Source organism: Coregonus lavaretus (assembly GCF_964263955.1).
Source record: "Coregonus lavaretus genome assembly, chromosome: 19".
NCBI lineage: Eukaryota > Metazoa > Chordata > Actinopteri > Salmoniformes > Salmonidae > Coregonus > Coregonus lavaretus.
In genome coordinates, this window is record NC_140006.1 from 4,736,542 (window position 1) to 4,748,211 (window position 11,670).

Here is an 11,670-nt window from a genome sequence, read left to right on the forward strand (position 1 = left end):
CCTGTCCTTCCAGTGCTGAACGAAAACCCATGATTTTGGACCCTGTTTTCATGCGAAATGGCTAAAAGAAATGTTTCACGTTTGTTACACTCAAACAGTGTCTCCTGTCATATGCTGAACTGGTCGCATTGTGGATTTGGCCTAAAATATGATTTTGGACAATGTTCATGTAACTCAGCTTAAAACGTACTTGCAGACTTGAAAACCCTTGCCTATTGTAGAGCGCACCTGTACTTCCAGTGCTGAACGAAAACCCATGATTTTGGACCCTGTTTTTATGCAAAATAGCTAAAAGAAATGTTTCACGTTTGTTACACTCAAACAGTGTCTCCTGTCATATGCTGAACTGGTCGCATTGTGGATTTGGCCTAAAACATGATTTTGGACAATGCTCATGTAACTCAGCTTAAAACGTACTTGCAGACTTGAAAACCCTTGCCTATTGTAGAGGGTGCCTGTCCTTCCAGTGCTGAACGAAAACCCATGATTTTGGACCCTGTTTTCATGCGAAATGGCTAAAAGAAATGTTTCACGTTTGTTACACTCAAACAGTGTCTCCTGTCATATGCTGAACTGGTCGCATTGTGGATTTGGCCTAAAATATGATTTTGGACAATGTTCATGGAACTCAGCTTAAAACGTACTTGCAGACTTGAAAACCCTTGCCTATTGTAGAGCGCGCCTGTCCTTCCAGTGCTGAACGAAAACCCATGATTTTGGACCCTGTTTTCATGCGAAATGGCTAAAAGAAATGTTTCACGTTTGTTACACTCAAACAGTGTCTCCTGTCATATGCTGAACTGGTCGCATTGTGGATTTGGCCTAAAATATGATTTTGGACAATGTTCATGGAACTCAGCTTAAAACGTACTTGCAGACTTGAAAACCCTTGCCTATTGTAGATGGCGCCTGTCCTTCCAGTGCTGAACGAAAACCCATGATTTTGGACCCTGTTTTCATGCGAAATGGCTAAAAGAAATGTTTCACGTTTGTTACACTCAAACAGTGTCTCCTGTCATATGCTGAACTGGTCGCATTGTGGATTTGGCCTAAAATATGATTTTGGACAATGTTCATGTAACTCAGCTTAAAACGTACTTGCAGACTTGAAAACCCTTGCCTATTGTAGAGCGCACCTGTACTTCCAGTGCTGAACGAAAACCCATGATTTTGGACCCTGTTTTTATGCGAAATAGCTAAAAGAAATGTTTCACGTTTGTTACACTCAAACAGTGTCTCCTGTCATATGCTGAACTGGTCGCATTGTGGATTTGGCCTAAAACATGATTTTGGACAATGCTCATGTAACTCAGCTTAAAACGTACTTGCAGACTTGAAAACCCTTGCCTATTGTACAGCGCGCCTGTACTTCCAGTGCTGAACGAAAACCAATGATTTTGGACCCTGTGTTCATGCGAAATGGCTAAAATAATTGTTTCACGTTTGTTACACTCAAACAGTGTCTCCTGTCATATGCTGAACTGGTCGCATTGTGGATTTGGCCTAAAATATGATTTTGGACAATGTTCATGGAACTCAGCTTAAAACTTACTTGCAGACTTGAAAACCCTTGCCTATTGTAGAGGGCGCCTGTCCTTCCAGTGCTGAACGAAAACCCATGATTTTGGACCCTGTTTTCATGCGAAATGGCTAAAAGAAATGTTTCACGTTTGTTACACTCAAACAGTGTCTCCTGTCATATGCTGAACTGGTCGCATTGTGGATTTGGCCTAAAATATGATTTTGGACAATGTTCATGGAACTCAGCTTAAAACGTACTTGCAGACTTGAAAACCCTTGCCTATTGTAGAGCGCACCTGTACTTCCAGTGCTGAACGAAAACCCATGATTTTGGACCCTGTTTTTATGCGAAATAGCTAAAAGAAATGTTTCACGTTTGTTACACTCAAACAGTGTCTCCTGTCATATGCTGAACTGGTCGCATTGTGGATTTGGCCTAAAACATGATTTTGGACAATGCTCATGGAACTCAGCTTAAAACGTACTTGCAGACTTGAAAACCCTTGCCTATTGTACAGCGCGCCTGTACTTCCAGTGCTGAACGAAAACCAATGATTTTGGACCCTGTGTTCATGCGAAATGGCTAAAATAATTGTTTCACGTTTGTTACACTCAAACAGTGTTTCCTGTCATATGCTGAACTGGTCGCATTGTGGATTTGGCCTAAAATATGATTTTGGACAATGTTCATGGAACTCAGCTTAAAACTTACTTGCAGACTTGAAAACCCTTGCCTATTGTAGAGCGCGCCTGTCCTTCCAGTGCTGAACGAAAACCCATGATTTTGGACCCTGTTTTCATGCGAAATGGCTAAAAGAAATGTTTCACGTTTGTTACACTCAAACAGTGTCTCCTGTCATATGCTGAACTGGTCGCATTGTGGATTTGGCCTAAAATATGATTTTGGACAATGTTCATGTAACTCAGCTTAAAACGTACTTGCAGACTTGAAAACCCTTGCCTATTGTAGAGCGCGCCTGTCCTTCCAGTGCTGAACGAAAACCCATGATTTTGGACCCTGTTTTCATGCGAAATGGCTAAAAGAAATGTTTCACGTTTGTTACACTCAAACAGTGTCTCCTGTCATATGCTGAACTGGTCTCATTGCGGATTTGGCCTAAAACATGATTTTGGACAATGTTCATGGAACTCAGCTTAAAACGTACTTGCAGACTTGAAAACCTTTGCCTATTGTAGAGCGCACCTGTACTTCCAGTGCTGAACGAAAACCCATGATTTTGGACCCTGTTTTTATGCGAAATAGCTAAAAGAAATGTTTCACGTTTGTTACACTCAAACAGTGTCTCCTGTCATATGCTGAACTGGTCGCATTGTGGATTTGGCCTAAAACATGATTTTGGACAATGCTCATGGAACTCAGCTTAAAACGTACTTGCAGACTTGAAAACCCTTGCCTATTGTACAGCGCGCCTGTCCTTCCAGTGCTGAACGAAAACCCATGATTTTGGACCCTGTTTTCATGCGAAATGGCTAAAAGAAATGTTTCACGTTTGTTACACTCAAACAGTGTCTCCTGTCATATGCTGAACTGGTCGCATTGTGGATTTGGCCTAAAACATGATTTTGGACAATGCTCATGGAACTCAGCTTAAAACGTACTTGCAGACTTGAAAACCCTTGCCTATTGTACAGCGCGCCTGTCCTTCCAGTGCTGAACGAAAACCAATGATTTTGGACCCTGTGTTCATGCGAAATAGCTAAAAGAAATGTTTCACGTTTGTTACACTCAAACAGTGTCTCCTGTCATATGCTGAACTGGTCGCATTGTGGATTTGGCCTAAAACATGATTTTGGACAATGCTCATGGAACTCAGCTTAAAACGTACTTGCAGACTTGAAAACCCTTGCCTATTGTACAGCGCGCCTGTACTTCCAGTGCTGAACGAAAACCACTGATTTTGGACCCTGTGTTCATGCGAAATGGCTAAAATAATTGTTTCACGTTTGTTACACTCAAACAGTGTTTCCTGTCATATGCTGAACTGGTCGCATTGTGGATTTGGCCTAAAATATGATTTTGGACAATGTTCATGGAACTCAGCTTAAAACTTACTTGCAGACTTGAAAACCCTTGCCTATTGTAGAGGGCGCCTGTCCTTCCAGTGCTGAACGAAAACCCATGATTTTGGACCCTGTTTTCATGCGAAATGGCTAAAAGAAATGTTTCACGTTTGTTACACTCAAACAGTGTCTCCTGTCATATGCTGAACTGGTCGCATTGTGGATTTGGCCTAAAATATGATTTTGGACAATGTTCATGGAACTCAGCTTAAAACGTACTTGCAGACTTGAAAACCCTTGCCTATTGTAGAGCGCGCCTGTCCTTCCAGTGCTGAACGAAAACCCATGATTTTGGACCCTGTTTTCATGCGAAATGGCTAAAATAATTGTTTCACGTTTGTTACACTCAAACAGTGTCTCCTGTCATATGCTGAACTGGTCGCATTGTGGATTTGGGTTAAAACATGATTTTGGACAATGTTAATGGAACTCAGCTTAAAACGTACTTGCAGACTTGAAAACCTTTGCCTATTGTAGAGCGCACCTGTACTTCCAGTGCTGAACGAAAACCCATGATTTTGGACCCTGTTTTTATGCGAAATAGCTAAAAGAAATGTTTCACGTTTGTTACACTCAAACAGTGTCTCCTGTCATATGCTGAACTGGTCGCATTGTGGATTTGGCCTAAAACATGATTTTGGACAATGCTCATGGAACTCAGCTTAAAACGTACTTGCAGACTTGAAAACCCTTGCCTATTGTACAGCGCGCCTGTCCTTCCAGTGCTGAACGAAAACCAATGATTTTGGACCCTGTGTTCATGCGAAATGGCTAAAATAATTGTTTCACGTTTGTTACACTCAAACAGTGTCTCCTGTCATATGCTGAACTGGTCGCATTGTGGATTTGGCCTAAAATATGATTTTGGACAATGTTCATGGAACTCAGCTTAAAACTTACTTGCAGACTTGAAAACCCTTGCCTATTGTAGAGGGCGCCTGTCCTTCCAGTGCTGAACGAAAACCCATGATTTTGGACCCTGTTTTCATGCGAAATGGCTAAAAGAAATGTTTCACGTTTGTTACACTCAAACAGTGTCTCCTGTCATATGCTGAACTGGTCGCATTGTGGATTTGGCCTAAAATATGATTTTGGACAATGTTCATGGAACTCAGCTTAAAACGTACTTGCAGACTTGAAAACCCTTGCCTATTGTAGAGCGCACCTGTACTTCCAGTGCTGAACGAAAACCCATGATTTTGGACCCTGTTTTTATGCAAAATAGCTAAAAGAAATGTTTCACGTTTGTTACACTCAAACAGTGTCTCCTGTCATATGCTGAACTGGTCGCATTGTGGATTTGGCCTAAAACATGATTTTGGACAATGCTCATGTAACTCAGCTTAAAACGTACTTGCAGACTTGAAAACCCTTGCCTATTGTAGAGGGTGCCTGTCCTTCCAGTGCTGAACGAAAACCCATGATTTTGGACCCTGTTTTCATGCGAAATGGCTAAAAGAAATGTTTCACGTTTGTTACACTCAAACAGTGTCTCCTGTCATATGCTGAACTGGTCGCATTGTGGATTTGGCCTAAAATATGATTTTGGACAATGTTCATGTAACTCAGCTTAAAACGTACTTGCAGACTTGAAAACCCTTGCCTATTGTAGAGCGCACCTGTACTTCCAGTGCTGAACGAAAACCCATGATTTTGGACCCTGTTTTTATGCAAAATAGCTAAAAGAAATGTTTCACGTTTGTTACACTCAAACAGTGTCTCCTGTCATATGCTGAACTGGTCGCATTGTGGATTTGGCCTAAAACATGATTTTGGACAATGCTCATGTAACTCAGCTTAAAACGTACTTGCAGACTTGAAAACCCTTGCCTATTGTAGAGGGTGCCTGTCCTTCCAGTGCTGAACGAAAACCCATGATTTTGGACCCTGTTTTCATGCGAAATGGCTAAAAGAAATGTTTCACGTTTGTTACACTCAAACAGTGTCTCCTGTCATATGCTGAACTGGTCGCATTGTGGATTTGGCCTAAAATATGATTTTGGACAATGTTCATGGAACTCAGCTTAAAACGTACTTGCAGACTTGAAAACCCTTGCCTATTGTAGAGCGCGCCTGTCCTTCCAGTGCTGAACGAAAACCCATGATTTTGGACCCTGTTTTCATGCGAAATGGCTAAAAGAAATGTTTCACGTTTGTTACACTCAAACAGTGTCTCCTGTCATATGCTGAACTGGTCGCATTGTGGATTTGGCCTAAAATATGATTTTGGACAATGTTCATGGAACTCAGCTTAAAACGTACTTGCAGACTTGAAAACCCTTGCCTATTGTAGATGGCGCCTGTCCTTCCAGTGCTGAACGAAAACCCATGATTTTGGACCCTGTTTTCATGCGAAATGGCTAAAAGAAATGTTTCACGTTTGTTACACTCAAACAGTGTCTCCTGTCATATGCTGAACTGGTCGCATTGTGGATTTGGCCTAAAATATGATTTTGGACAATGTTCATGTAACTCAGCTTAAAACGTACTTGCAGACTTGAAAACCCTTGCCTATTGTAGAGCGCACCTGTACTTCCAGTGCTGAACGAAAACCCATGATTTTGGACCCTGTTTTTATGCGAAATAGCTAAAAGAAATGTTTCACGTTTGTTACACTCAAACAGTGTCTCCTGTCATATGCTGAACTGGTCGCATTGTGGATTTGGCCTAAAACATGATTTTGGACAATGCTCATGTAACTCAGCTTAAAACGTACTTGCAGACTTGAAAACCCTTGCCTATTGTACAGCGCGCCTGTACTTCCAGTGCTGAACGAAAACCAATGATTTTGGACCCTGTGTTCATGCGAAATGGCTAAAATAATTGTTTCACGTTTGTTACACTCAAACAGTGTCTCCTGTCATATGCTGAACTGGTCGCATTGTGGATTTGGCCTAAAATATGATTTTGGACAATGTTCATGGAACTCAGCTTAAAACTTACTTGCAGACTTGAAAACCCTTGCCTATTGTAGAGGGCGCCTGTCCTTCCAGTGCTGAACGAAAACCCATGATTTTGGACCCTGTTTTCATGCGAAATGGCTAAAAGAAATGTTTCACGTTTGTTACACTCAAACAGTGTCTCCTGTCATATGCTGAACTGGTCGCATTGTGGATTTGGCCTAAAATATGATTTTGGACAATGTTCATGGAACTCAGCTTAAAACGTACTTGCAGACTTGAAAACCCTTGCCTATTGTAGAGCGCACCTGTACTTCCAGTGCTGAACGAAAACCCATGATTTTGGACCCTGTTTTTATGCGAAATAGCTAAAAGAAATGTTTCACGTTTGTTACACTCAAACAGTGTCTCCTGTCATATGCTGAACTGGTCGCATTGTGGATTTGGCCTAAAACATGATTTTGGACAATGCTCATGGAACTCAGCTTAAAACGTACTTGCAGACTTGAAAACCCTTGCCTATTGTACAGCGCGCCTGTACTTCCAGTGCTGAACGAAAACCACTGATTTTGGACCCTGTGTTCATGCGAAATGGCTAAAATAATTGTTTCACGTTTGTTACACTCAAACAGTGTTTCCTGTCATATGCTGAACTGGTCGCATTGTGGATTTGGCCTAAAATATGATTTTGGACAATGTTCATGGAACTCAGCTTAAAACTTACTTGCAGACTTGAAAACCCTTGCCTATTGTAGAGGGCGCCTGTCCTTCCAGTGCTGAACGAAAACCCATGATTTTGGACCCTGTTTTCATGCGAAATGGCTAAAAGAAATGTTTCACGTTTGTTACACTCAAACAGTGTCTCCTGTCATATGCTGAACTGGTCGCATTGTGGATTTGGCCTAAAATATGATTTTGGACAATGTTCATGGAACTCAGCTTAAAACGTACTTGCAGACTTGAAAACCCTTGCCTATTGTAGAGCGCGCCTGTCCTTCCAGTGCTGAACGAAAACCCATGATTTTGGACCCTGTTTTCATGCGAAATGGCTAAAATAATTGTTTCACGTTTGTTACACTCAAACAGTGTCTCCTGTCATATGCTGAACTGGTCGCATTGTGGATTTGGGTTAAAACATGATTTTGGACAATGTTAATGGAACTCAGCTTAAAACGTACTTGCAGACTTGAAAACCTTTGCCTATTGTAGAGCGCACCTGTACTTCCAGTGCTGAACGAAAACCCATGATTTTGGACCCTGTTTTTATGCGAAATAGCTAAAAGAAATGTTTCACGTTTGTTACACTCAAACAGTGTCTCCTGTCATATGCTGAACTGGTCGCATTGTGGATTTGGCCTAAAACATGATTTTGGACAATGCTCATGGAACTCAGCTTAAAACGTACTTGCAGACTTGAAAACCCTTGCCTATTGTACAGCGCGCCTGTCCTTCCAGTGCTGAACGAAAACCAATGATTTTGGACCCTGTGTTCATGCGAAATGGCTAAAATAATTGTTTCACGTTTGTTACACTCAAACAGTGTCTCCTGTCATATGCTGAACTGGTCGCATTGTGGATTTGGCCTAAAATATGATTTTGGACAATGTTCATGGAACTCAGCTTAAAACTTACTTGCAGACTTGAAAACCCTTGCCTATTGTAGAGGGCGCCTGTCCTTCCAGTGCTGAACGAAAACCCATGATTTTGGACCCTGTTTTCATGCGAAATGGCTAAAAGAAATGTTTCACGTTTGTTACACTCAAACAGTGTCTCCTGTCATATGCTGAACTGGTCGCATTGTGGATTTGGCCTAAAATATGATTTTGGACAATGTTCATGGAACTCAGCTTAAAACGTACTTGCAGACTTGAAAACCCTTGCCTATTGTAGAGCGCACCTGTACTTCCAGTGCTGAACGAAAACCCATGATTTTGGACCCTGTTTTTATGCAAAATAGCTAAAAGAAATGTTTCACGTTTGTTACACTCAAACAGTGTCTCCTGTCATATGCTGAACTGGTCGCATTGTGGATTTGGCCTAAAACATGATTTTGGACAATGCTCATGTAACTCAGCTTAAAACGTACTTGCAGACTTGAAAACCCTTGCCTATTGTAGAGGGTGCCTGTCCTTCCAGTGCTGAACGAAAACCCATGATTTTGGACCCTGTTTTCATGCGAAATGGCTAAAAGAAATGTTTCACGTTTGTTACACTCAAACAGTGTCTCCTGTCATATGCTGAACTGGTCGCATTGTGGATTTGGCCTAAAATATGATTTTGGACAATGTTCATGGAACTCAGCTTAAAACGTACTTGCAGACTTGAAAACCCTTGCCTATTGTAGAGCGCGCCTGTCCTTCCAGTGCTGAACGAAAACCCATGATTTTGGACCCTGTTTTCATGCGAAATGGCTAAAAGAAATGTTTCACGTTTGTTACACTCAAACAGTGTCTCCTGTCATATGCTGAACTGGTCGCATTGTGGATTTGGCCTAAAATATGATTTTGGACAATGTTCATGGAACTCAGCTTAAAACGTACTTGCAGACTTGAAAACCCTTGCCTATTGTAGATGGCGCCTGTCCTTCCAGTGCTGAACGAAAACCCATGATTTTGGACCCTGTTTTCATGCGAAATGGCTAAAAGAAATGTTTCACGTTTGTTACACTCAAACAGTGTCTCCTGTCATATGCTGAACTGGTCGCATTGTGGATTTGGCCTAAAATATGATTTTGGACAATGTTCATGTAACTCAGCTTAAAACGTACTTGCAGACTTGAAAACCCTTGCCTATTGTAGAGCGCACCTGTACTTCCAGTGCTGAACGAAAACCCATGATTTTGGACCCTGTTTTTATGCGAAATAGCTAAAAGAAATGTTTCACGTTTGTTACACTCAAACAGTGTCTCCTGTCATATGCTGAACTGGTCGCATTGTGGATTTGGCCTAAAACATGATTTTGGACAATGCTCATGTAACTCAGCTTAAAACGTACTTGCAGACTTGAAAACCCTTGCCTATTGTACAGCGCGCCTGTACTTCCAGTGCTGAACGAAAACCAATGATTTTGGACCCTGTGTTCATGCGAAATGGCTAAAATAATTGTTTCACGTTTGTTACACTCAAACAGTGTCTCCTGTCATATGCTGAACTGGTCGCATTGTGGATTTGGCCTAAAATATGATTTTGGACAATGTTCATGGAACTCAGCTTAAAACTTACTTGCAGACTTGAAAACCCTTGCCTATTGTAGAGGGCGCCTGTCCTTCCAGTGCTGAACGAAAACCCATGATTTTGGACCCTGTTTTCATGCGAAATGGCTAAAAGAAATGTTTCACGTTTGTTACACTCAAACAGTGTCTCCTGTCATATGCTGAACTGGTCGCATTGTGGATTTGGCCTAAAATATGATTTTGGACAATGTTCATGGAACTCAGCTTAAAACGTACTTGCAGACTTGAAAACCCTTGCCTATTGTAGAGCGCACCTGTACTTCCAGTGCTGAACGAAAACCCATGATTTTGGACCCTGTTTTTATGCGAAATAGCTAAAAGAAATGTTTCACGTTTGTTACACTCAAACAGTGTCTCCTGTCATATGCTGAACTGGTCGCATTGTGGATTTGGCCTAAAACATGATTTTGGACAATGCTCATGGAACTCAGCTTAAAACGTACTTGCAGACTTGAAAACCCTTGCCTATTGTACAGCGCGCCTGTACTTCCAGTGCTGAACGAAAACCACTGATTTTGGACCCTGTGTTCATGCGAAATGGCTAAAATAATTGTTTCACGTTTGTTACACTCAAACAGTGTTTCCTGTCATATGCTGAACTGGTCGCATTGTGGATTTGGCCTAAAATATGATTTTGGACAATGTTCATGGAACTCAGCTTAAAACTTACTTGCAGACTTGAAAACCCTTGCCTATTGTAGAGGGCGCCTGTCCTTCCAGTGCTGAACGAAAACCCATGATTTTGGACCCTGTTTTCATGCGAAATGGCTAAAAGAAATGTTTCACGTTTGTTACACTCAAACAGTGTCTCCTGTCATATGCTGAACTGGTCGCATTGTGGATTTGGCCTAAAATATGATTTTGGACAATGTTCATGGAACTCAGCTTAAAACGTACTTGCAGACTTGAAAACCCTTGCCTATTGTAGAGCGCGCCTGTCCTTCCAGTGCTGAACGAAAACCCATGATTTTGGACCCTGTTTTCATGCGAAATGGCTAAAAGAAATGTTTCACGTTTGTTACACTCAAACAGTGTCTCCTGTCATATGCTGAACTGGTCGCATTGTGGATTTGGCCTAAAATATGATTTTGGACAATGTTCATGTAACTCAGCTTAAAACGTACTTGCAGACTTGAAAACCCTTGCCTATTGTAGAGCGCGCCTGTCCTTCCAGTGCTGAACGAAAAACCATGATTTTGGACCCTGTTTTCATGCGAAATGGCTAAAAGAAATGTTTCACGTTTGTTACACTCAAACAGTGTCTCCTGTCATATGCTGAACTGGTCGCATTGTGGATTTGGCCTAAAATATGATTTTGGACAATGTTCATGTAACTCAGCTTAAAACGTACTTGCAGACTTGAAAACCCTTGCCTATTGTAGAGCGCGCCTGTCCTTCCAGTGCTGAACGAAAACCCATGATTTTGGACCCTGTTTTCATGCGAAATGGCTAAAAGAAATGTTTCACGTTTGTTACACTCAAACAGTGTCTCCTGTCATATGCTGAACTGGTCTCATTGCGGATTTGGCCTAAAACATGATTTTGGACAATGTTCATGGAACTCAGCTTAAAACGTACTTGCAGACTTGAAAACCTTTGCCTATTGTAGAGCGCACCTGTACTTCCAGTGCTGAACGAAAACCCATGATTTTGGACCCTGTTTTCATGCGAAATGGCTAAAAGAAATGTTTCACGTTTGTTACACTCAAACAGTGTCTCCTGTCATATGCTGAACTGGTCGCATTGTGGATTTGGGTTAAAACATGATTTTGGACAATGTTAATGGAACTCAGCTTAAAACGTACTTGCAGACTTGAAACCCTTGCCTATTGTAGAGCGCACCTGTTGTCACGATTCAGACAGACGACCAGAGGACCACAATTGCGTCACACCAGAAAGTTTATTAAAACTTAAGGGAAAAGGGAAGTAGGGAGT